Source organism: Rhinolophus sinicus, linkage group LG04 (genome assembly GCF_036562045.2).
Source record: "Rhinolophus sinicus isolate RSC01 linkage group LG04, ASM3656204v1, whole genome shotgun sequence".
In the NCBI taxonomy this organism is placed as follows: domain Eukaryota; kingdom Metazoa; phylum Chordata; class Mammalia; order Chiroptera; family Rhinolophidae; genus Rhinolophus; species Rhinolophus sinicus.
In genome coordinates, this window is record NC_133754.1 from 175,282,132 (window position 1) to 175,306,228 (window position 24,097).

A 24,097-nucleotide genomic window follows, 5' to 3' on the forward strand; every position below is an offset into this window, starting at 1 on the left:
ATTTTCCCTGTCAACTCTGATATGCTTATAATGTGGGCAGACAGATTATTTATGACCAGGGAAATTAAATATTATTTCATTTCTCCTAATACAATCTGTGGCGTCTCCCTGCTCCCAATTCCTTCCCATTAAGGTTATTGTCTTTTCTGCTCCAATTGGCTGCGTGCTGTTGGGTTGTGACAGCACTGGCAGAATGCTCGGAGCATAATGGAGGTGGGAGAAATGGTGTAATTTGCAAGGCTGCCTTTCCCGTCTCTTCTAAATGAAGACATTTGGTCCCTGCAAGTCAAAACCCATTTTGATGAGTCTAGCTGCATTTGGACTAATGGAAAAGGACAGCTATGGCTGTAATAGATTTCCTGAACTGTGTTTTCTTATTCAGAATCACGGAATTTCAGAATCGGGAAGGTCATCGAAGGCCATCAGTTTCAAGTCTCTAATTTTGCATGTAGGGAAACTGAGGAGCAGACAGACAGGCTCTGGTGAGACAGCACATTTTTCACTGCCAGGCCCCATGCTAATAACCCTTCTGTACTTTTGCTTACATCCTTTCCAAGGGCCCATGCCTTATCTAAGCACTCAGAGACAGAATCCCCTTTTACAAGGTCCAGAGACCGGAATCTTTCCCAAACAGGAAACGTCTTTCGTGACTGTGGCTTGGATTCATCTACTCCTTTAGCAGTGTAGGTGGCAGTGCCCCTCAAATGGGGTAGGCTGCAGTTTTTCGGGTTTGCATGGCAGTGACTTCTCCCTCTGCCCAATCCTGCTCTTCTCCCTTCCTTTCCTTGTGTTGTTTCCTGATATCAAATACCTGCAGGTCACACCCCACCTCAGTGTCTGCTTCAGGAGAGGTCCACCTGTACCACAGAGGAGGTGACAGGTGAGGGGAGGTGCTTCCATCCTTTTTCTTGCATTCATTTCACACCTCCAATGTGCCCAAACCGGTACAACTCCAGTGTGTAAAACGTAATTCCTGCCAAGTTAGCGATCCAAGCCTGATTGTAGAGATGGCCAAGTAGGTATGATGATGTTAACCTATTGCTTCATCCAGACCACGGTTACCCCTTGACTAGACTAGTACAGTATGGACCTCGCCTGTATCCCACTTCCCATCTTGCTCCTATTTTTTCACCCAAGTAAAAACTCAAATCTGGCTATGTCACTTCTTGGCTTAAAATCTCTCAGAGAAGCATCATCACTGTTCCAATAAAGCCCCAGTTTCTTTAGCCCCAGTGTATTTCCCTAATATCATTTCTTTCTAATTCGTTATGCCTTAGTAACACTGACCTGTCCTCCATTTCTTAAACCCATGTGTTCTCCCCACCTTAAAGTCTCTAGACCTGCTTATTCCTCCACCCAGAATATTCTTCCTCTGCCTCCTCTCAGTGGCTGATGTGTCTCATTCTTGACAACTCATTTTTATGTGTTGTTTCCTCAAGGCCTCTGCATAGAGCTTTGTAGGTTCTAGACTACAAATCCTAGGGTGTTCTAGTCACATTGCCAGTCATCCCTGATTGGTGTATTTATTCTTATTATTTGATGGTAGTTGTCAGTAATGAACCTCGAGCAAGGGATGGCCTTTTCTCATTTGCATTGAGGTTCCAAGTGGGCATAAGCAGTGGAGGGGACGTTCACCTCCTTAACCACCTACCTTGACCACTGAATATTCCCTTCATAGTATATGTTGTCGTTGTAATCGTACATTCACTTGCTGATTTTATTGTTTGTCCACTCTATTAGATTTTAAGCACCACATGGTTAGAAGTGTAATTGTTTTCTTCACCCACAAGTATACTGTTTGTCTGACATATAAAAACCACTCAATAAATATTTGCTGAAAAAAAATATTGTTGCGTAAACCAGGAAAGGTGAATAGGTGGCATTTGAGCTGAACTGTGAAGTAAGCATAGGATTTAAATACTGCTCTGTGAAAAGAGGCCTTTTTACTGGTAGTGGAACAACTTCTTATCTGTGATGTGGGAACAATGACAACCAAAAAACACCTACCTTAGAGTACTGTGCTCAGAAATGTGAAATGCTGGCACAGTGCCTGGCATGGCAACACCCAAAACTCTTCTGTTAGCGTGACCATCATTCTTTTACTATGGCTAATGTACGTAGAACAGAAATGATACTCTCATCCATTAAAAAATGTACAGTATACAAAAAAAAAGTAAAAGCAAACTTGATAATTAACTTGTATGATTTGGAGAACTCTCTGGAGGAATTTGGATTTTACAACTTTGGAAGTCCCTTCCAGCCTTGCAATTTACATTGAGACAGTGAAAAAAAAAATAGACTTCACAGAAAATTAAGCACATTGTATAGCCCGGATGCTACTACCCATGCTTTACTATCTTGGGGACCTTTGCTCTCCCACCCTTGCCGTGATCGGCTAAACAAATGCCTTGGGGAGCCCAGAGGAAGTCGGACAGTCTGCATCACCAACTTTAGTGGCTCTCTTTAAACTATATGTACTAAAGGGAGAATGCACAATGGTGAGTTTTCAGTAATTCCCCTTTACATCTCCAGAGCCAGGAAGTCATTGGTACTTTAAAACACTTTAGAAACATCCCCTGCTTTAAGATGAAAAACATTACTGACTACAAAATTCCCAAGTTCATGGTGAAGACGCAAAGTTGAGGTCACTTGCTATTTTTTTCCCTAGTCGCTGATCACCCTTTCATTTCTCTTTTTTTTTTCAGGTCAGTGGATTTTTTTAAAAAAATAATATTCTATTAATACATTGTACTTTTCAAAAAGAGAAAAGCAAAAACACCAACTGAGATCTTAACAGCTTCCATCTTTCCACAAGAAAATGAAATGCTGTTGGCAAAGCTTTGGGTTGTTAAACGATTTGAATATTAGAGAGAATGTGGGTGGTAGAATGAAAAACAAACAGAAATTTGAAGTTATTAAATCACCTCCCCCTTTCATCAGCCTGTGTTGAGCTATTCATTTTCTTATGATTAGCCTGTGTCTCATTTGAAATAATTAAACCATAAGAATTTTATCTTTTTGCTGAGGCAAAACTCTGTAGCATGGTTGAATAAGCTTTTGCCCATAGGTAGCTTTCTGTCTTAGTTTCCTGGCAGTTCTTTAGGATCCTAACAAGAAATCATTCTACCTGGAAGCACAATGCTATCTGTAGCAACACTGGTTGTGCTAGGTCCTAAGTGCCAATTAGATGCTCTTCTCATAACGAGCCACATCATCCTTCTCTTCCTCCAGAGGTCATATGAAGTGAGCTTCATTTGCCTATGTAGTAAATGAATCAGAGAAGCACATGCAAAAGAAGTCTATTTTTTACTTCAAAATCCCAAGAATTTGATGAAGCAGCCTGCTTCTTTTTGATGGGTGTAAAGCACAGTGAACCCGAACCAGATCCTTACTCTGTGGGAGCTATCCGCAGAAATCTAGAAACTACCCTGAGGGACATGTATTTCTTAGTTTATTGTGTACCCTCCCACAGGCATGTCTCTTATCACAAAAGAGTCCTATCTGCTGCTTCTTCTACAAATCGTATCAGCATAATGTCATCAATGTGCTAACAATAGCAATGGCTAATGGTAGCTCTAGCTACTGTCTGTTGAGTGATTGTTGTGTTTTAGGCACTGTTCTGATGATGACCTTCCATCTGTTAACTAATTTAAAATTCCCAATAACTCTGTGAGGTAGAGACTATTAATCATTCCTCAATTTATAGATGAGGAAATTGAGGCAACATGATAGTAAGTTACAGAATCAAATTCACACTACCATTGCATGGAGGAGTTGAGATATGAAGGCGGGGAACCTGGCTGCAAAGCCTCTACTCTTTTTTTCTTTTTTTTTTAATTTATTTTTTAAATTTATTGGGGTGACAATTGTTAGTAAAATTACATAGATTTCAGGTGTACAATTCTGTATTACATCATCTATACTTGACCACTGTATCGTCTGACACTTGTCCAAGATAAGGGAACAGATATGAACAGAGACCATTTGGAACAAATCAGTGCCTACTTTTCACATAAGAGAAATGTGAAGCTGTTAATTCCACTGATGTTATAATTTGACTTCTCTTCATATCAGCTTTTTTATTATCATCGACTATAGTTTTGTCAAAAAGGAAAAGGTTCTTTTTTGTGGTTGGGAGGGTGGAGTTTTTTGTTTTTTTTCTTTTCTTTAAAAAAAGACCAAAAAGCTTTCATTTATTTAAGTGTATTTTTCCAGGACCCATCAGCTCCAAGTCAAGTAGTTGTTTCAATCTATTTACGGAGGCCGCAGCTCACAGTGGCCCATGTGGGGATCGAACCAGCAACCTTGGCCTTATGAACATGGCGCACTAACCAACGGAGTTAACTGGCCATCCCAGTGGGGGAGTATTTCTTCATTCATAGAAAGTCCATAGATTTCAGTCCATGTTTTGAACTAAGAACTTAGGGATTTGTGATCCTCATTTTTTCTTATGGTTTTAATGTGCTATCAGGAGCAGACGTGTCACCCTCCTGCCCTTGTCCTTTATACTGTGTTATGGCTGTGACAACACAGTTCTCAAAGCTTTGACTTCAGTCAGTACTTCATTCCAGGCACAGAGATGATACTTGACGTAACTGTACCACTGCTTCCTGCCCTGAGCACCCAAAGTCCCTTCCCTGACTTCTAACAGAATTCCTACTGCCTTCAGCTCCAACTATGTAATCTGTCACAAATCCCTCCTGTCTTCTTGGGGACCATTGCCTGAACTCCACTTCCTGGTACTAATTTCTGTATAGTTATGGTTTTTGGTTGCAAACAACAGAAAAAGAATGGATACTTCTGTGATAAAAGCAATTTATTCAAAGGGTATTGGGTAGCTGACAAAAATAACTGTAGGCAAATCAATCAGGACTCTAACATATGCAGAAACCAAGAGAATCTGCACAGTAGGAAATGCATCTGTGGGCTTCACACCCTGGAAATTCAGTCCTTCAGCCATGGGAGGGACTCTGGATGTCGCCATTTGCCACTGGACACTTACCACCACTGCCACCACAGATTCTTAGTGCTGCTGCCAATGTGAATAACCCTTTTACCATCCTTGCATCAGTCCCTTAAAAGTCAAAGTTATGGGTGGGGCCATCTGATTGCCTATTGTACCCCAAGTGCCTGCACCCACACTCTAGCTCCCAGCCAAACTTACGCAGCAAGGGGCAGGAGGCTCCTCCCTATTTTTCTCTAAAATGAGAACAAGGTTTCACTCTGGGAGAGTTACGTAATTGGCAGATTTCAGTGGCAGAGTATAAGTAATAATGAGGTTTCAAGACTTGTCCACATGTTTTAACTAAGTCCATCATAAGGAAACATTGAGTTGAATAAAGAGATAGGTTCTGCTAAGATGAAGTAAATGAAGACAGTAAGGCAACAATCCCACAAAACTTCACACAGTAATCTCTCCTAATCCATCATAAACCACAGTTCTATCCAACAGAGAACTCTTATGCATTCATTACAGAAGTACATGTTGAGGGGCTGCTATCCAAGCAATACTGTGGATTCAGACTGTGTCCTCAAGAAATTCGCCATATCGAGTTCATTGCATTTGGTGACTCTACAGAATGAAATAATTGAATACCTTCAGTTTTATACACCTGAAATTGAAACTCACTATGTCTTTTTCTGCTGTTATGCTGGCAAAGAAAATCGATTCATTCTGTACACTTAAATGCCAATAGGAAAGGCTATGGGCAAGAAAGGCAGGCAAAAAAAAAAAAAACACACCCCAAAAAACAGTTGGAGGATTGGGGTTGGCTGTAAAGTTAGAGATTTGGGTGTTAGAATACTGAGATTCCTTCCATAGGCCAGTAAATCTCAGCTTCAGTCTTGTGACAGGTTAAAGGGGCTAACACTTGAATTTACTTGTCTTATCTCTTGGTCAAAATAAGGTGGGACTGTCTACCTGGGCTGGGCTTAATTTTCATTCTGCATAGTAAACAAGGACACATACTTTTAAGGGTATCAAGTGACAGATACTGACTGACAAAGTATTTTGCAATCATTCTCTACTCAAAGCTATCTGATACCATCTGGATATCACACAAGCTTTAGCCAACTGAAGTGATTTCATCACTCTACAAAAATTTATTTTTTTATTAAAAACTCTAGTCTTACGCAGTCATTCTCATTATCTATACACACACATTTCTTTTTTCAGGTGTTAAGCAGTAAGCCACAAAGGGTTCTGTTGCAATTGGATAATTTCTTGAAAGTTGAGAAGTTTTCCCTCCTATTTTATTATCTCTTCTGTAGACAATGAATGGCAATCTCTGATTAGGGCTGATTTTAATTTACTTTGCTATGGGAGAATTCAAATCCCCGATTCCTCACATTTCCATATAAGAAAAAAATGTTCTTTTCCTGGGGAACAAAATATGGAAATGTTTCTGATTTTTCTGGGCCCTTCTCCTCTCATTATCAAGAGAGAAATAAATTCCCTAAATGGTAGAATTAAGAGAAGGAATTCAGCATGATGAGCTCACGACCTCTGTGGACCTCTGTTTCAGAGTGTCAGGACGTAGCCTTCTTTGTTCGTCTGTGTCCTAAATTTAAAAGAAATTAGGTGATAGCATAGTCCCTGAACTTCCAAAGGGCTGATATACATTTTAGAGAATAAATTCTCAGAAAACCCAACTGAACTGTGGTTGCAGATGAGATTACTTATTGTAATACAACTTTACCTCTAATGACACTGACACTTTGATGTCTGTTTGATTCCTTTGTCTATTTCTTAATGTGGCCACACTCAGGAAAATAATGGGATGTCACTTATGGGATCCCTGAAAACTTCAACTTCTGCCTTCTGTGGCTGCAGGTTCATGGAGCATATCTTTATCTATGTCCTAATAGCCACATTATCAGCACAGACTGCACATAATTTCTAGAGATAGTTCTCACAGGGACATGGTAAGCATTCCATAGTCTTTTAAAAAAAAAATAAATGCAATTTATTTTTTTAATGATGCAACGTACAAATCTTCCTGCTTCTTAATAAGTATCCTTTGCTCATCTCATCTCATTTGTGTTTTCCTCCAAAGAGAAGAAACCGACTTTAATTATATGACAAATATCAGTGAGCTCTTTTAGGAGAGATATAAAGAGGATTTAACTAAAATTCCCAGAACCCTATGTTTGGGTTCTTTAAGGAGTAAATTAGTCATACTGAAACACCAGATCATGTGGATACTGGTCCCCAGGATAATCCCACTTACGTGGTCCAGAGCCACCAATCAAGTGATATCTTGAAATGAAGCTTTATCCCAGCAGTCATTAGACCATTCCCTAAAATGAATTTAGCCTGTAGATACTAGATTACACATAATATGATGTGATTTTGCTATAGCACTGTAGTTTGGATCACACTGCATTTGCTATGCTTAAATAGTAAGAGGGGAATTGGTTTTTAGTGATGTTACTTAAGAAGATTGATGGATTTTTTGTGTGCATTTGCAGACTAGTCTCGTAATCCCAGGTTGTTCTTGCTAACAGACCAAACCACATCAAATTAACCTCATTCGTTCGTTTATCATCCATCTGTCCATTCATTCAATTAAAAAAAAATATTGCTAGTCAACTGATTTCAGGCATTTTTTTCTAAGTACTAGAAATACACAAGCCAATAAAACAGACAGGAATCTTAAATTCTAGTGGGAGATACTGGTGATAAACAAAATTAATAGGTAAATGATATAGTACTTTAAAAGCAATAAGTTTGGGATGGCGAATAAAAAACAAGAAAGAGGTATGCGGATTATCAGAGGCAGAAAAAGGGGTTTAAATTTTTAAAAAGTAGTCAGTCAAGGCCATATTGAGAATAAAGGATCTGAAGAAAGCCTTAGGAAGGAAAAGAGGAAGCCATTCATATATGTAGGACAGAGCAATCCAAGAAGAAGGAACAAAAAGCTTATGAGGCAACCAGTTAGCTCAGTGGGTTAGCGCGCAGTGCTCTTAACAACAAGGTTGCTGGTTCAATCCCCACATGGGCCACTGTGAGCTGCACCCTCCACAACTAGATTGAAACAACTACTTGGCTTGGAGCTGATGGGTCCTGGAAAAACACACTTAAGGAAAAAAAAAACAAAAAACCTTAGCAAGGAGCATGTCTGGAATATTAAAGGAACTGTCAGAGGCTGCCATGATGGGAGTTCAGTAAAGCCAGTGAGAGAATTTTGTGTGACGCTGTGGCCATTGTCTTTGGAATTACAAAGATTGAGATGGGAAGCCACTATAGGATTCTGAGCGTTAACTCTGATTGATGTGAGGTTAGATTGAGAGGGGTGGTTTGATCAAGGATAGAGATGGGGAGCCACTTCGGAGGATAGTGTTATAATGCAAATGTGGTGGCTTGGCCCAGGCTGGCACCAGTGAATATGGTAAAATGCACTCTGGATATATTTGGAAGATGAAGTCAACAAAGTTTGGTGAAAAGAGTAAAATAGAAGCATGTTTGGACTGGAAAATGAGGAGTTTTGATTTAGACAAGGTACATTGGAGATATCAAATACACAGGTGACCATAGAAAGCTTGATTTCAGGAAAAAGGTAAAGACTGCCAATACATATTTGAGAATATCCAGCCTGTAGGTGGGGTGAACACCAAGATATAGTGTGGTCACCAAGTCAAGTGAGTACAATCAGAAGGAACAAGGAAGCCACTGGCATTACCCTGGGACACTGGACGATTAAGAGGTCGGGGAGATAAGGGGGGACTCAAAGGAAACTGAGAAGAAAAAGCCCCCCAGTCTGAGAGAGAACCTGGAAGGGTGTGCTCACCCAGAATTAAAGCAAATAAAGGGTTGGAGAAATAACGTGACGTAGTGCTCACAGATCTGAGATGAGACTGAGACGGGCCCCTGGGTCTAGAGATGTACGATGTGCTGGCAACCTTGACAAGAGCAGTTTTGCTGGAAAGCCTTATCAGAATGGACACAACAGAGAATGGTGGTAAATAAATTGGAGATCATGACTAGAGAGCTCCCTCTGGCCCCCTTTCCTTGAAAGCCTGATGCGTCCGGTAGGGTAGATGTTAGTGCTACTTCCCAGTAATTCTGATGAAATCCCTCTTCAAACACCCAAGAGGACCACCTCTCCTCTCTGTCCTGAAATTAGGTATGGCCATTTGTCTTGCTTTGGCAAGTTAGTTGTCAGCAGAAGAGACACGCACCGGCTCTGAGCAGAAGCATTAGATCCAGTATGTGATTGTCCCTCTTCCTGCTGCTGCCAGTAATGTTCAGTAAGGTGGGAACTCCATCAGCCTTGATCAGATATGAACAGAAATCCTACACAAATGTGTGATGTTCATACGGTCTGAGTGAACAGTAAGCTTTGTTGTTGCAAGCCACTGAACTGTGGGAGTCACTGGTTACTGCAGCCTCATCTAGACTAATCTGATTAATAAAATGGCTAATGTGCCTGCTGGCCGTCTGAACCTCAACCCGCTCAATGCTTGTTGGGAACTCACAAGCTCTCTGAAAGATGAAGAGCATCTGCTTTCCTTATCAGCCTCAGCACACTTGGAATGGTCACAATTACCCCTTATTCTACCCTAGACATGGGGCCTCCCTTTCTCCCCAGTGAAGTGGTGGCAGATGGCAATAAAGCATGGTTAGTGTCATGTAGCTCTGGGAAGGACAGGGTCTGTGTATTCAATGTCAGAGTTCACTGGATCAAAAGAGAAGAACCTGCTCTCATTTCACATTTGAAATTAGGAGGTTAGTTTTACATAGAAGAAAAGCACCCACATATAATGTGTGCAGTAATTATTAGCTATAATTTTTTTGCAATTATTCTAGTATTGCCATTATTGTAGTTGCTATTATTATTATTATATCTAGATGGTCATACTGACATCAAACGTCAAAGCAAAATTGTATGTAGCACAAAAATTGATCTTCCACTGTTTTCTATATACCGGGACCTAAATGAAAGAGAACACCTGCATTCATTCAACATTTGTTAGATGTCTGCTGTGTGCTGGGCTTGTGCTCATAAGAGTAATGTTGGCCAAGCCATTTTCAGGTTAGTCTTCTCCTTCAGCTCCTTGGGGCATGAAGTCATTGATACAGAAAACGAAGGCGCGTCATCAGCCCATTTATCTGGAGGGGGGAACAGAACAGAAGACCATATTTTTCCATGTCAACACACCGATGGTGCTTTTTCCATAAGTTTCTGGTCCCCTAACCACCAATCTGCAAGTGGGGAAATTGGACTCCATTGGACTGGATGATTTGTAGATGCTGAAACATTAAGGACTGAGCAAGAGAGAGAGAGAGAAACAGACAGACAGACAGACAGAGACAGAGAGACAGACAGACAGAGGGAGAGAGAATGAGTAGAGAAAAAAAGAGATAATAAATACCTGTGTTCTAAGAAATGAGTTTATTTCCTTCCCATTAAGTATTTCCTCATTGTCCGGGTGAATGTATGTTGCTTATAGCACATTCCGTTTAAACAATGGCAATACTACAAGGAAATTATAGCTAGGAAACCCTGAACAGCATGCCAAATGACTCTGCATTCATTCGTGTCCCTCTTTTTCTTCCATAAACTGCACCCAGATAGACCATTCAATTCCAGAAGCCATCGAGGACTGTGAGATATTACATCATTTCAGTGGTGTATATATAATTCATTTGCCATGTCAATGAAATAGTGATAAATGCTGGACTTACTCATAAGGATCATATCACATATTTCACCTCAAGCCTTTTTAAATAATTTTTATTTTTTAAATTTCTATTATAAATCCCATCAGCTGATCAGCTTCATAACCATCAAAAAAATACTCAGCATCCAAAATTGATGTGGCATAGTAAATCTGGATGAGACTTGGTACCCAGTCTCTGGCCTATCAAGCTTGTTCATCTGTTGAGGGAAAAAGTGTGAGTGGAACCAACATTTATGGAGCCTTAGTTTCTTCATCTCTAAATTGGGAACAGCAATCCCACTTTACAAATTGTCTAAAGGATAAATTCATTTAAAAAATAGAATATTTTATTTTCAAAGTTAGTTCTCACTAGATACATGAAGCTGCCAAAAGTTTGATTCTTTTTATTTAGTTAAAATTTTAATTCAGTCAGCATATGCTAAAGAGCTAAATGCTATAATCCCTGTTCTCTAAGAGTTTTCAGGCCAGTGCAGGAGACTACCAAAAAAAATGCCATGACTAAACAATTAATTAAGAAGTCTTGTAACAGAGATCAGATGATTTGCTTTGAGAAAAACAGGAAAAGAGAAGAAACTTGGTCTGAGGCTATCCTAGAAGGTTTCTACGAAGCTGTGGTTTATGTACTGGATCCTGAAATATGTTTAGAGAATTTCTAGTTCTGGGCAAAGGGTGTAGCTTGTTCAAAGTCATGGATCATTGAAAGGGGTTGGCATATCTCTGGTATTAATTTTCTAGAGCTGCTGTAACATAGTATCACAAATTGCTGGCTTAAAATAACAGGCATGTATTGTGTCACAATTCTGGAGGCTGGAAGTCCAAAAGTAAGGTGTTGTCAGGGCTGTACTGCCTCCAAAATCTCTACAAGATGATCCTTCCTCACCTCTCCCAGCTCTGGTAGCCACACATGTTCCTTGGTTTGTGGAGCATGACTCCAGTCTTTGCCTCCATCTTCACACAGAAGTCTTCTCTCTGTGTATCTCTCTCTTCACATGGTTTTCTCACGTGTGCCACGTCCCCAGAATGTGCGTGTCCCCAGATTTTTCTCTTCTTATAAGGACACTGGTTCTGTTGGGTTAGGGCCCATGCTAATGACCTCATCTTAACTTGATTATTCGTATCTACAAAGACTCTATTTCTAAATAGGTTCACATTCACAGGTACCAGAGATTAGGACTTCAACATATCTTTCTTTGGTGGAGGACATGATTCAACCCATCACATTCATGGAAAGTTAAGTGTGCCATGTAGGAAACATGTTGGGAAAGGAGACACGAGGGGTGGAGACAGATTATGAAGAACACAAAATGCCATGTGGAGAAGGCCTTAGGCATGTTTTAGCAGGAGAGTGGATGAAGTAATTTTCTCTTTATAAACACAATTTATGGCGATGAAAAAGTGGACCAAATGGAAAGCGACAGTCTCATGTGAAATCCATAGCAGTTGTCAGATGACAAGGAGGGAAGCACAAGAGAGGCTGAGAAAGGGGAATTTCTTGGATGAGACGACAGTTGATCCTATGTGGGAGAATCAAGAGAGAAAGGGATAGAGAATGACCCAGGGGTTTCTAGCTTTGGGCACTGGATAGCTGGTGAAGCTGTTAACCAAGATATGAACCATATGTTGTATATCTAATTGGGAACCAGTAGAAGGAAGAGGCAGCTGGAAAGTTTAATTGAGTATATGTTAAGTGGATCGGGACAAAAATGGAATTTAAGCAAATTATTGAGAAATACAAATGATGAATACGAAGGTGTGATCATAAAATAAAGGTGAATATTTAAATTTAAAAAATGTTATAGTAAAAGACACATTGCCATGAATCCCCCTCACAATACTCCTCACTTCGAACACACTTATCCCTTCATTCTTGCCACTTTCTGAAGCAGTTCTGGAAGTCCTCTTTTGTGAGTGTCTTTAGTTGCACTGTCGTGGCTGCCTCTATGTCCTGAGTCATTTTGACTTTGGGGAAGAGCCAGAAGTCACACAATGCCAGATCCAGTGAATAAGGTGGATGAAGACACATCATAATGTTTTTATTTGACAGAAATTGCCATATACCAGAAGTGATGTGTGACACAGAGTGTTGTCATGATGGAGGATGAAACCGTTTGTCCATTTCATGTTAATACATTGTTTGTGATCCATGATTTATGGCACACTTTAAAACACACCGTCTCTCAACCATAGCTCACACCCAACTGACTGCACCAAACAAGTTGAAACTTGTCATACACTGTTACTAAGGTTTGTCCCACCACTTCCCATATTGAAGATCCCTTCCTTTCCATTGGATGGCCCCCAGCAGCAGAATTCACTGTAGTTTTTGATCACCCCTTGTATATTTTGCATTGGGCTACTTCTTATACTTTTCAAAATCTTAGAAGGAGTTGTATTCTTCACTCTTTGAATAGTGAGGTAAAAGGTTGACAAATTATGTAAATAGCACGAGTTTTCTATTTGCTGCAGAGTAAATTACTACAAATTTAGTAGCTGATTGCAACATATACTTACTAATTCACAGCACCTGTCCGTCAGGAGTCTAAGTGTAATCTAACTGGTTCTCTGCTCAGAGTCCACCAGGCTCATGTCACGGTTGTGATCTCATCTGAAGCTCAAGTTTCTCTTCCTTGTTTACTTGTTGTTGACAGAATTCAATTGCTTGTGATTGTAGGACTGGGTCCCTCCCCTACCCATGATTCCCTGCCATGTGGTCCTCTCCAGAACAGGGCACTTGGCTACTACTTCAAGGCCAGGAGAGCATCTGTGCTGCTTTGACTCAGTCTGACTGATAGACCATCTTTTAGAGCACTCGACTGACTAGGTCAGGCTCACTCAGAATATCTCCCTTTTGATTAGCTTCAACTCAACTGCTTAGGGACATTGATTTCATCTGAAAATCCCGTCACCTTTGCCATATAAGTAACCTAATCATGGCAGTGATATCTCATAATCACAAGTCCCACCCACATATGGGAAAGGAGGGGATTATACAGAGTGTGTATACCATGAGATGGAGATCTCAAGAGCCAGCTTAGAACTCTGTGTACCACAGACGGTAACACAGTCAATACTGGTGGGGCAAGGACTATACCTCCTTTCTTCTGCTTCAATGTGAATATTATTTCCAGTATGCTGTTTTACCCCCAATGGTGCCACACAGCTGACTCTCTTTGGGTGATGACATGTTTGTATAAAGCTAAGATTCTGGACTCAACAACTATTATCCATACTCCTGTACAAAATGTATGGACATTCTTAACCACGACCATGAGTTTTTGTCACATGCTTACCAGAAATAAAGAATCATTGTGCACCAACCTGAATACACTCACAAAGCAAGAAAGTGGGCATATGTTTTAGAATTGCTTAGTGAATTTAAAGTTCGTAGGTAGTCCAGATTCCTCTCAGTTAACAATAGAAGTCAATCTCACAACTATAGCAATTAAAGTAATGGTGATGATAATGATTCGTCATAATTTTCACTCATACATTTTCTCAAGTCAGCCTCACAACAACCCTGTCAATTCTATTCAATGAAGACTAATTTATCTTCAACTATTTGTATTGTAGTAGGCGTTCTGTGTACAAAAATCGGTAATCAGTACTCTAAAATCTTTATCCTTACCTAGCTCAAAGTCTAGATGGGTGAAATATATACTTCCTGTTATTTTGTTTAAGGAAACAGGGCTCAGAGAGGGGAATTACTGAATGGAAACCACACAGTTCATTAAATAGAAGAGATCGTTTGTTCTAACCTTAGAGCCAGCAGCCTTTTTACTGCCTCATATCACTGTATGTTTTAGTGATATAATATTCACATAATTCAATACATTTATTTCTACTTTAGAATAACACTTTAAGATGAAGATAAGCAGTGGAAGGAGAGATAACACTGCATACAAAAACACTGGATTTTACCATGGATGCTACTTTCTCTAAGTGCCTGGAACACAACACACCTGAGCAAGAAAACATCTGCCCTTGGCACTGTGCTGTGTGGCTGCATTTGTTGTTTCAAACTATGGGCAACAATCCCTGAAAATGAGACAAGAATAATCTGCTCTCTAGTGCCCTGAACTGGATTGTTTCCAAAGGTCAGAAGAAATTTCCCAGGGAATTGCAGCTGGAAACAGGACAGGGTTACCAAACTGCTTTGGTGGTGGTGGTGGGCGGGGGTGCGGTGGGGAATCAGAAATCAGTGAAAGAAAAGTGATTTTTGAGGCCAGAACAATAAAAGTAGGAAGCCAGTTTCTTCAAGGAAGCCTCTCAAAGAATAACAATACTATATAAGCAGATGCTACAGAAATGGCTAAAGAGTTTTGAAAATTGCTTACCTAGTATTTAGAGGAGAAAACAGTATTCAGAAATAAATGGAACAGCTTTTTGCCACAAACAACTGTATTGTTCTAGGTAAGCTCCTTGATATTTTTTATTTGGAACTACTTAAAAGTATTCCATCGAATCCCCTGTGTTTTTATATCCGACTTCTCATTGGCTTGGGCTTTCATCATCCATCACAGTAACTGGAGAGGTTAAAAAAAAAAAAGGTCAAAGTTCTTATTCTGTACACAGCATTTAAGAAAGTTACTTCTGTTTCCTTTTCATCAAGTTATTCTACTTCACTAATGGTTAGGCAAAGGGAATAAACTGCCGGCTAATTAATTTGCAGAATGTAGTCAATAGGTATATAGAGGTATATGAGGAAAAGGAAATAATGTAAGAGGCCTCAAAAGCTTTGCATGCTACACATAAGAAAACGGAAGGGCTTGAGTCCGTGTGTGCAGTTACAACTGGCACATAGAAAACAGGCAGAAGGGAGGCCACTGAAAAAAGAGCTATTGGACAGCAGTGAGAGGGCTCTTGTAGGAGGAGCAAGAGATGGACTCCAGTAGCTGTGAGATGTCAGTGAACAGTGAGTCCGCGGCAGCTCCTAGATTCGTTTACAGGACACTTCCCATGTATATAATTCTAGAGAGACACCCCCCACACCTCATCGTCATGTGAGTTTTTGGTATTTGGCAGACCAGCATCTGCACCATAGCTCTGGGCACAACATGGCTTCTGAGTTAGCCATTGGGGTTTATTCATCCTCAACGTAGAATCAGCCTTATTGATAAGGATCTGTGGCCACATGCCAGAAAGGGTGCAAAGCCAGATGACATATATGGCATTCATTTCTCAGTTAGGAATGTTGCCCGTGACAAGGAAGGTAAACTTATTTTTGTAGTAAAGCAAACATGCTGTGGTTTATCATCGAACATTTGCATGGACTTTGAGCTATAACTCAAGACTTGAGAAAGATTTCTTTTTTACAGTGTGCCAGCTGGACTTATATCTCCAGGTCTTCTAGGGTCACTCTTCCTTGATGGTACAGGTATTTAGGGGGGAAAAGTTAAGAAGCTCGATTCCAAACATGTGCATAGCATGATATGAAATACTTACTTGTTTTCAAAGTTTGTTAATATATTAAATATTAAGAGAGAGCCTACACTGTATCAGACACTTTTATCAGAGTGGAAAGAAGTCCACTGGTGTACAAATCAGGCCCCTACTCTCTGTAACACGCATCCAAAGTTTATATTGTATTGATGAAGCCTTTCACATACAGTAATTTCATGTAATCATATATTATGTATTATTAACTGATATTCATTTATTTGTTTATTTTGCACACATTTCTGGGAATGTTGCGTGGGCTAAGCCCTGTGCTAGGCGATAGTGTAATGGGAGTGAATATGTCAGAACTGTCCTCTGCCCTAAAACGGTATGAATTTTATAATAACAAGGAGCACTATCCCTTAAGCAGTCAGCTCTAATGCTGTGTGGTCAGTTTCACGCAAGGGAAATAGCATTTGCTATGGCATCATTTGGCAAGGGTGTTTCATCTGCACTGGGATGCATAAATGTCCTTGCCAACAAAATGCATTTAAGCTGAAGCTGGACAGATGTGTAGCATCTGTTCACATGGACAGAGTAGAAGATGTGTATGTATTTCAGGGACAGGGACAGCATGTGAGAGGCCGAGAGGCACACTCACTCTGGGGCATGAAAGAAATTTGCAGTGACTAGAATGCCCCATGAGGAGCAGAATGTGAAAAGACGAGGCTGTGAGCGTAGATTTGATCATGGAGAGCCTCACAAGCAATGTTAATGGACAGGTGCATTATCCTAGAGAGGATGGAAAGATCATGAAGGGTTTTAAGTGAGGGTCAGACACGAACCAATGTTGCGGGTTTTAAACGGTCACTGTAGCTTCAGTGTGCAGCATGGATTTGAAAGGGGCATCTGGAAGCAGGTAGGCCATTTAGGAGGTCATTGTGAAATCCAGGCAGAAGAAGACTCTGGTTAGAAGAAGACTCACACCGTGGCCGTGAAGGTGGACGAACGTGATCGCTAGGAGGTGAGTCCACGGCATTTGTTGTTTGGTTAGAGATAGGTCAGGCACAGAACTGATAGGCTATTCTTAGGTATGAGATGGGTAAGAATTTGGATGTGGTTACCACACAGTTTGGGGAAGAGAAGGGCACAGTTGCTTTTGGATATCTTCAGTGTGAAATAAGTTGAGATATGCAAGTGGAGAGCATCAGTGAATAGTAGAATGGGAGCCTGCATAGCAGGGACAGGCTAGGCCATGATCTTTTCAAAAAGGGTGTTGTTGACCTTGAACTGTAACTTCTGTGGTTTGAAAAGCGATGCCCTACATATTCTGCCTATTGGACTAGATTTCCTCCCAGGAACTGATGCTGGGACTCTTTCCATTAGAGTAGAGTGGGGTCTCACTCTGCCCTGTCATTATTTTGAGAATAAATCCAATGTTGTCCTGAGATTTGTCTCAAGGGACTTGCGCCAAGTCTGGCAGCCCACTAGTGGAGGCAGGCAGACCTGAGTGGAGACGTGAGTTTGTCTCCCTACTAAATCCAGGATGTGTTTCTTTATTCCACCCCTCACCTTCACAGTCCCTTCCCCAGATCATGAAAGCCTACCCTATCCTCAGTGTCCCTGGTGACTCTATGTTTTATTCTACCTTCAGCTGAAAAGAGTGCCGCATTCCCCCGCCCCCAGCCCCTCCACAGGGAGTGACACAAGCCCCGCACGGGAGCTCCTTCCCCATGTAAAGGAAGCCAAAGGCCTGTTTGAACACGAGCCCGATTCCTCCCCTACCAACCGTCACTGTCACAAACTGACCACACTGCCAGTGCTTCCAGCTATGAGTGGACAGGTTGACTGACAGGAAGCACAGATCTGCTGCTCTCACGAATCTAGGCAGCCAAGGGATGGAAAATAGGTGTGCTGGGCCTGTCTGGCACCGACAGCCTCTGCCACACCAACATTTCAATCAGCACCACGTTAAGCCAGCCCTTGTGTCACTCAAAAATAGTCCAGTACGCCAGGGGTGGCTTCTAGGGAGCCAACGGAGGTCCTGGCCTGCTGCAGAGAGAGGGGTTACCAGGTCCATCGGCAGCATCTGCCACACCGCCTTCTCTTGCCAGATAATTAGGATGCAGTCCAGTTGGGTGACTTTATCCTGCCCGAGGAAGTGACAGCTAATACAGGGCTGGCAGAGGAGAGCGCTCCATGGTTCGTAATGACTGTCCATATCCGCAGGAGCTGCCCATCGCATCCAGGGAAAGTTGGCTTTTGTTTACTCTTTCTTTGGGGAGAAGGGTGAAGAATAAAGCTAGGGGTGCTTTGAAATGCCAACCTAACTACATAGGCACTTATAGAGACCTATTCATATGGATAAACATGCTTGCACAGCACCTAGACACAAGTCTACCTGTTCATAGATAAGCTAATTTATGCACAGACCACAAACCTACAAACAGGCATATAGATGTACACAGAACTCTTCTATGCTAATATACATGCTTATAAGCACACATATGCAAACTTGCATTAGGGTGCACACATGGAAAACACACGTGTAAGTAAATGCATATGCTGCGTATGTGGTGCATACAAGCACTCATACACTGATATACGAAAGCAGATTGATGAGCTCATATAAACAGGCAAATACAGACATGAATATATGGGAAAGGACATTTCTACAAACACAGGCACGTGTATACACACCCACACAGTCTTCTCAGGGACAAACGTAAAGAGAAAGGGAGAAAGGATGAAGACCATTTATGTATTCGAGTTTGTACTGTCATCACGCAAATCACTTTCAAGTGTGTAAAAGAAAGGGTGGGGGGAAGAATTCTTGATAGGATAGGTTCAAGGAGCTGTAAAATCAATTATATTTTATTTTCAAATATCATTCAGAGAAGTTTACGCTCTTTCAGGATCGTCTGGTCTCGCCAGGGGGCAAAGCACCAGCTGGAAGTGGTAATGTGAAAGGCACTGCAAAGTTCAGGGCAGAGACCTGTGCTGGGGTCAGAAGTGACACTTTCATCTTCTCTGGCAAGAGAAGGGGGTTGGAAGGTTTCACGTGCCCCAATTCAAATAATGGCCATGAGGGCTCTCTGATGTGACACCGGTCACCTCGTTGATTGCTAAGTTCAACCTGGTCAATTCCCCTTAAAAAAGAAATGTATGCAAGATCTGGAGGGAGCCTTAGAAAGTTTTCCCCAACCCCCACCCCCACCCCTTTTTAATACAAAGAGAATAAGAGGCTGGAAGAAGAGGCGTGACTTACCCAGCATCACTCAGGAAGAGGGTCTGGGACTGAGCCCAGCCAGCTGGTTTCCCAGCCCCAAACTTCCTGCTTCTCCCATTAGACATCTGCCTTCAGAACACCCTCCCTACTAGGCAGAACATTGATTTCTGAAAGACCTTTAGAAGCACGCGACTAATTAACTCATGTAACATTAGGGGCGTTTAATTACAGACACCAGGCTGAGGGCTGGTGGCTGGCCAGAGGTTTCACCCTGGCCAGACCCAGGTGATATTTGCTGAAGACAAGACAACCCAGTCAGTTTCCCATGTGAGCATTCTCCCTGCCTGTGGGATCGCTTTTATTCCCAGAATATGCTAAAGTTGCATGGTCTTGGATAACCAGGGCTGGGTTCCAGCATATATATAGCAGGATGCTGTGGGAAACAAAAACCCAGCACACAGTGAAATGCAGAAACCTTACTAAGCAAATAAGCTCAGCAAAAAGTGATCAGGGGGAAGGGGACAAAGAAGGTGACATTGAAAATGTCACATGCCACCATTACAAGCTTTAGCTTTCTCCCTGAAAAATATAAAAATAGAAGACAAAAAGCTAAGTCTGGGTTGTCAAGGGGTTTAAGTTAGTGAATGTATCTGAAAACATGTAAATTGATTGGATGAAGGTAAGGCACATCATGGTCTATACTCTTAGTGAAGGGAAATGTTATCGCAGAGATTTTCTTTACGATGTTACGCCCACTGCGAATGTCCTTGCTGTTCCAGGAATTGAACTTGGGTTGTCCTTTAAAGATTGGCCACATGAGCTGACATGAGTCACCGTCTCTCAAAACCATGTTGCTGAAAGAGGCCTCAGACATGATTTCTGACATTTTCACACTAGTTCTGAAACATACTAAGGGATGTTACTGAGTGCCATATATATATATATATATATATATATATATATATATATATATATATATATATATATATATATATATATATATATATATAGAGAGAGAGAGAGAGAGAGAGAGCAGGTTTTGTAATAAAAATGATTTTACGAAATGCTACGAATAAGATTTTCCTCTTGTAGATTCACAAAACACAGAAGCGTGTTCAAGGTTCGGAGAGGTCTTTTGGGAAATAAACCTGCCCTGTGTTGTAGACCATGTTTCCTAAATGCTTTTGTCATGTGCCTCTCCTCCCAACCTTTTGTTGTCATTGTTCTTGTTGTAGAGCTGCTGTCCTAAAGTGGAATTGTCTCAATAATGCAGTTTGGGGATGTGTTCGTCTGGTTCTATGTCCTCGTTTCAGACAGGAACCATCTAATGAGGGAAAGGAGTTGGCCCAAATCACGTAGCAACTTAATGATAGAGCTACCTTTCCAGAGAATCTTTCTCTTCTCGGAATCCATTGTGGACACGATTTAGTACCTGGTTGCATTCTATCTTACTGTGCTATCCTTTACTAATTTGTGTATGATTTTAAGTGAAATAATAAGTGTAACATCACTCGACATAAGTGCTGGAACATTTTAATCACTCTGTAAATGTGAAATCTGAATATGTCTATTTGTGTGCCTTTCCCAACTAGATCATGAGCTCCTGGAAGGGGCTATGTCTGGTACAGTTCTGTGTACGGCTCCTTCTAGACACAGGCGAGGCATTCCACAACTGCTTTCTCATTTACTGACTGAAAATCACTGGCAGCCCCCATTTTATGCCCATTGGAGGAAAGGAGAAAGCCTGCCATTAAAGCCATAAAATGAACTATTTCCCCGACGCAGTTAGTCTAACATTAATGAAAACTTCATGTTGCACTGTTATCCTCTCCTCTTTCTGTTTTCCTGTGTTTCATGCTGGATGCGAATGTCAGAACCCTGTATCTATCTGCATTTTCATGGGGCTTATTGCCACTCAAGGAATATAAGCTGTGACTTCTGGCAAGGGAAACCGTGTCCTCGGTGACCTTTCCTCTCCAACCCACGATCCCTCAGTGACCACAGAGCTATGGAAACTGGGTAAGGAGCACTGCGTCTGTTGTCATAGCCAGGGTTAAAACCCATGTTTCCTGGTTTCCCATTCTGAGGCTTCGGGCAACTTGTTTTTAGTCTCTGGACTTCGCTATAGGGAAGCAGAAATGGTGGTTTTGAAGCCTCTGTTGTGCCATCCCATCACACTTAACTGTCCCTAATGGAACTGGGATTTTGTTCAGATATCTGCCCATCCTCCTCACGATCAGAGGACTCCTGGGAGGAGATTCTCCCCCAGAACCCGGGATATAATCTCATCAATCTAAGCCAGGGAGGTTGAAACCTGACATGCACTGCAATCGTCTGGAGGACTTGTTATAGTGCAGCTTGCTGGGCTCCAGACCCAGAGAGTCTGGTCCCACAGGCCTGGGGAGGAACCCCGAAGTTTGCATTTCTGGCAGCTTCCCAGGGGAGGACAATGCAGCTGTTCGGGGACCCACATCGAAGTTCATTGGGGTATTGCCGCTCCACGGCTGGTCCGGGTGTGATGTTTTCACTTGTTTTAACTCATTCCCTCAAGACCAGAACCCAACACAAGGTTATAGGCTCAAGTCATCTATTGGGACAGGATCCTGGTAATGGCTGTGAAGGAATCATGATGTGAGGAGGGGAGGCAAAGAATACCACCCAGAGTGTGTGAATGGGTCGGTTTCCTCTGGGAGCCACTGGGAGGTGTTGCTGCTGCAGACCTTCTATACGACTCAGAATTTACCCGCTAAGGGATTCGGAAGCCAGGATTTTAGTTCCCACCCCTCACTTGTTCAAGGTCACTGCTTAGGGCTTTGACTCTGGCCTTTCCAGCCTGGTCCGTGCACAGGCTGAGCACACTCCAGAGGTGGCCGTCAGGCTCAGTGATGCAGTTTCCTGAGGAGGAAACCTGGGAGGATGGGATTTGCCCAGTGAATTGCCGGCGATCTGGGTGTGGGCTGAGGGCCTAAGGCATAGTATCTACAGTGTCCGTGACTGATGGACACGTGATGCAGATCTGGCCAATGCTGTAAGGGCTCTCTGCTGCGGACCCTTGCCACGGTTTCTTTATTCTTAAGAAGCAAACTGTAGAAGAGAAATACTTTCCTTTGCATGTTGTCATATCTGAAGAGGACATTGAAAGGGCTGTATCCTTGTCATGAACAGGAGAAGGATCCTTCGGGTGGAGGCAATGCTGAGGAGAGCAGAGCAGGGAGACTGATGGAGGGAGACCTGCATCTTTGATGAAATTATTGAGATACTGACATATCAGGGCTGGAGCCACCCTCCCCCTGGATGTATTGTGCATGAGGTAACAAATGGTGTCATTGCTGAAGACTGTCTGAATTGGGGTGTTTAATACCGGTTGCTGAAACACCCGATACGCAGCATTCCTGAAATGCACAATTGAAATGATACATAGCACACTTGCTACTCCAAGTGTGGTCTGAGTTCTAAAAGCATCACTGGGGAGCAGGATTTCAGGCCCCATTCAGATCTACTGGCTCCAGATCTGCATTCAGCCCAGCCCCCAGGGAAACCACGTGCATATTATGGTATCAGGGGCGCTGCCTTACACAGCTGTGGTGATTAAGGAGAGCTGACCTAGGAGGCGCCCACTCCCCACCCATGCTGGATTTGATGATTATTCTCTATTGACATCTCCGTGCCTCTTTCTAGTCTTCTTACTCCCCATTGCTTATTTAAAAATAAGATGACATCGGGACATGGTTATATATTGGGATTGCTTCATGGGTTTGTATTTTTCTAAGCCTGACACATGGCAATTTGAATGAAAGTAAACCAGCGAGCACCAGGGGCGACCCTCATAAACAAATGAATCATGTGGTGGAAAAGAAAAGAAACAAAACTCTCCAGATCAAGCAAATGGCAAGCGAGCTCCGTTGTCATTTCAGAAGGGCCTGGAATGTGACTGTCCTGAGCTATCCCAAAGCAGCTTTTCCTAAATGTATTCTTCAGAATTTCATGACGTGAAATAGATGCTGCTTTAATAAGGACTCTAGAGTCAAATGAATTTGGAAAATTTGGGAAACAATTGATAGAAGCTAGCAATTTGTTTACTGGATTTTTTGTTTTTACAATAGGTCAATATTTAAGAGGCTATTTTTTCCTCTTCTGGAACTTTGCCAAAATTTCCCTGACAGGTTCCTCTTGTGTTTGCAATTCCCCCCCCCCCCCACGATACTGGCCCCACAGAGCAGCAAGTGTAATATTTTCAAAATGCTAATGAGATTGGGGCATTCTGTTTGAAATACATCAGTGAACTTTATATTCATATTTGTATTTTGTCCTCAAACACTGCCAACAAATCCCTTCTTTAGCTCTTCTGTGTTCTTCCCAGGGCCATGGCCGACAACCTCCCTTCTTCTCCCATTTTGTTAAATATGCCAAGATATTTCTTATCTGAGCTTTCTTACATATTTAAATATCATTTTCTCAGATTGGCCATTTCTAACACTATTCCCATCTCTCAGAACACCCTATACATTTCTTGCAGAGCAAGTAATAATTCATAGTAGTCTTTCTATTTGAGTAGTTATTTAATGTGTGTCACTCCAACTAGAAGGAAATCTCTAAAAGATCTCACCTGCTGTCATACCCCTGTGCCTAACACAGTGTCTGATGCATAGGGCACAATCAGAAAATATTCATGTAATGACTGAATAAATTGTGAATCACTAACCCAGCAATGCATGGGTGTTTTTTGTGTGTTTTTTTCAGATGCATTTGAACACGGGAACTTTTTTTTTTTTCAGCCTAGAAATAATATTCCATGGACTATATTTTGAG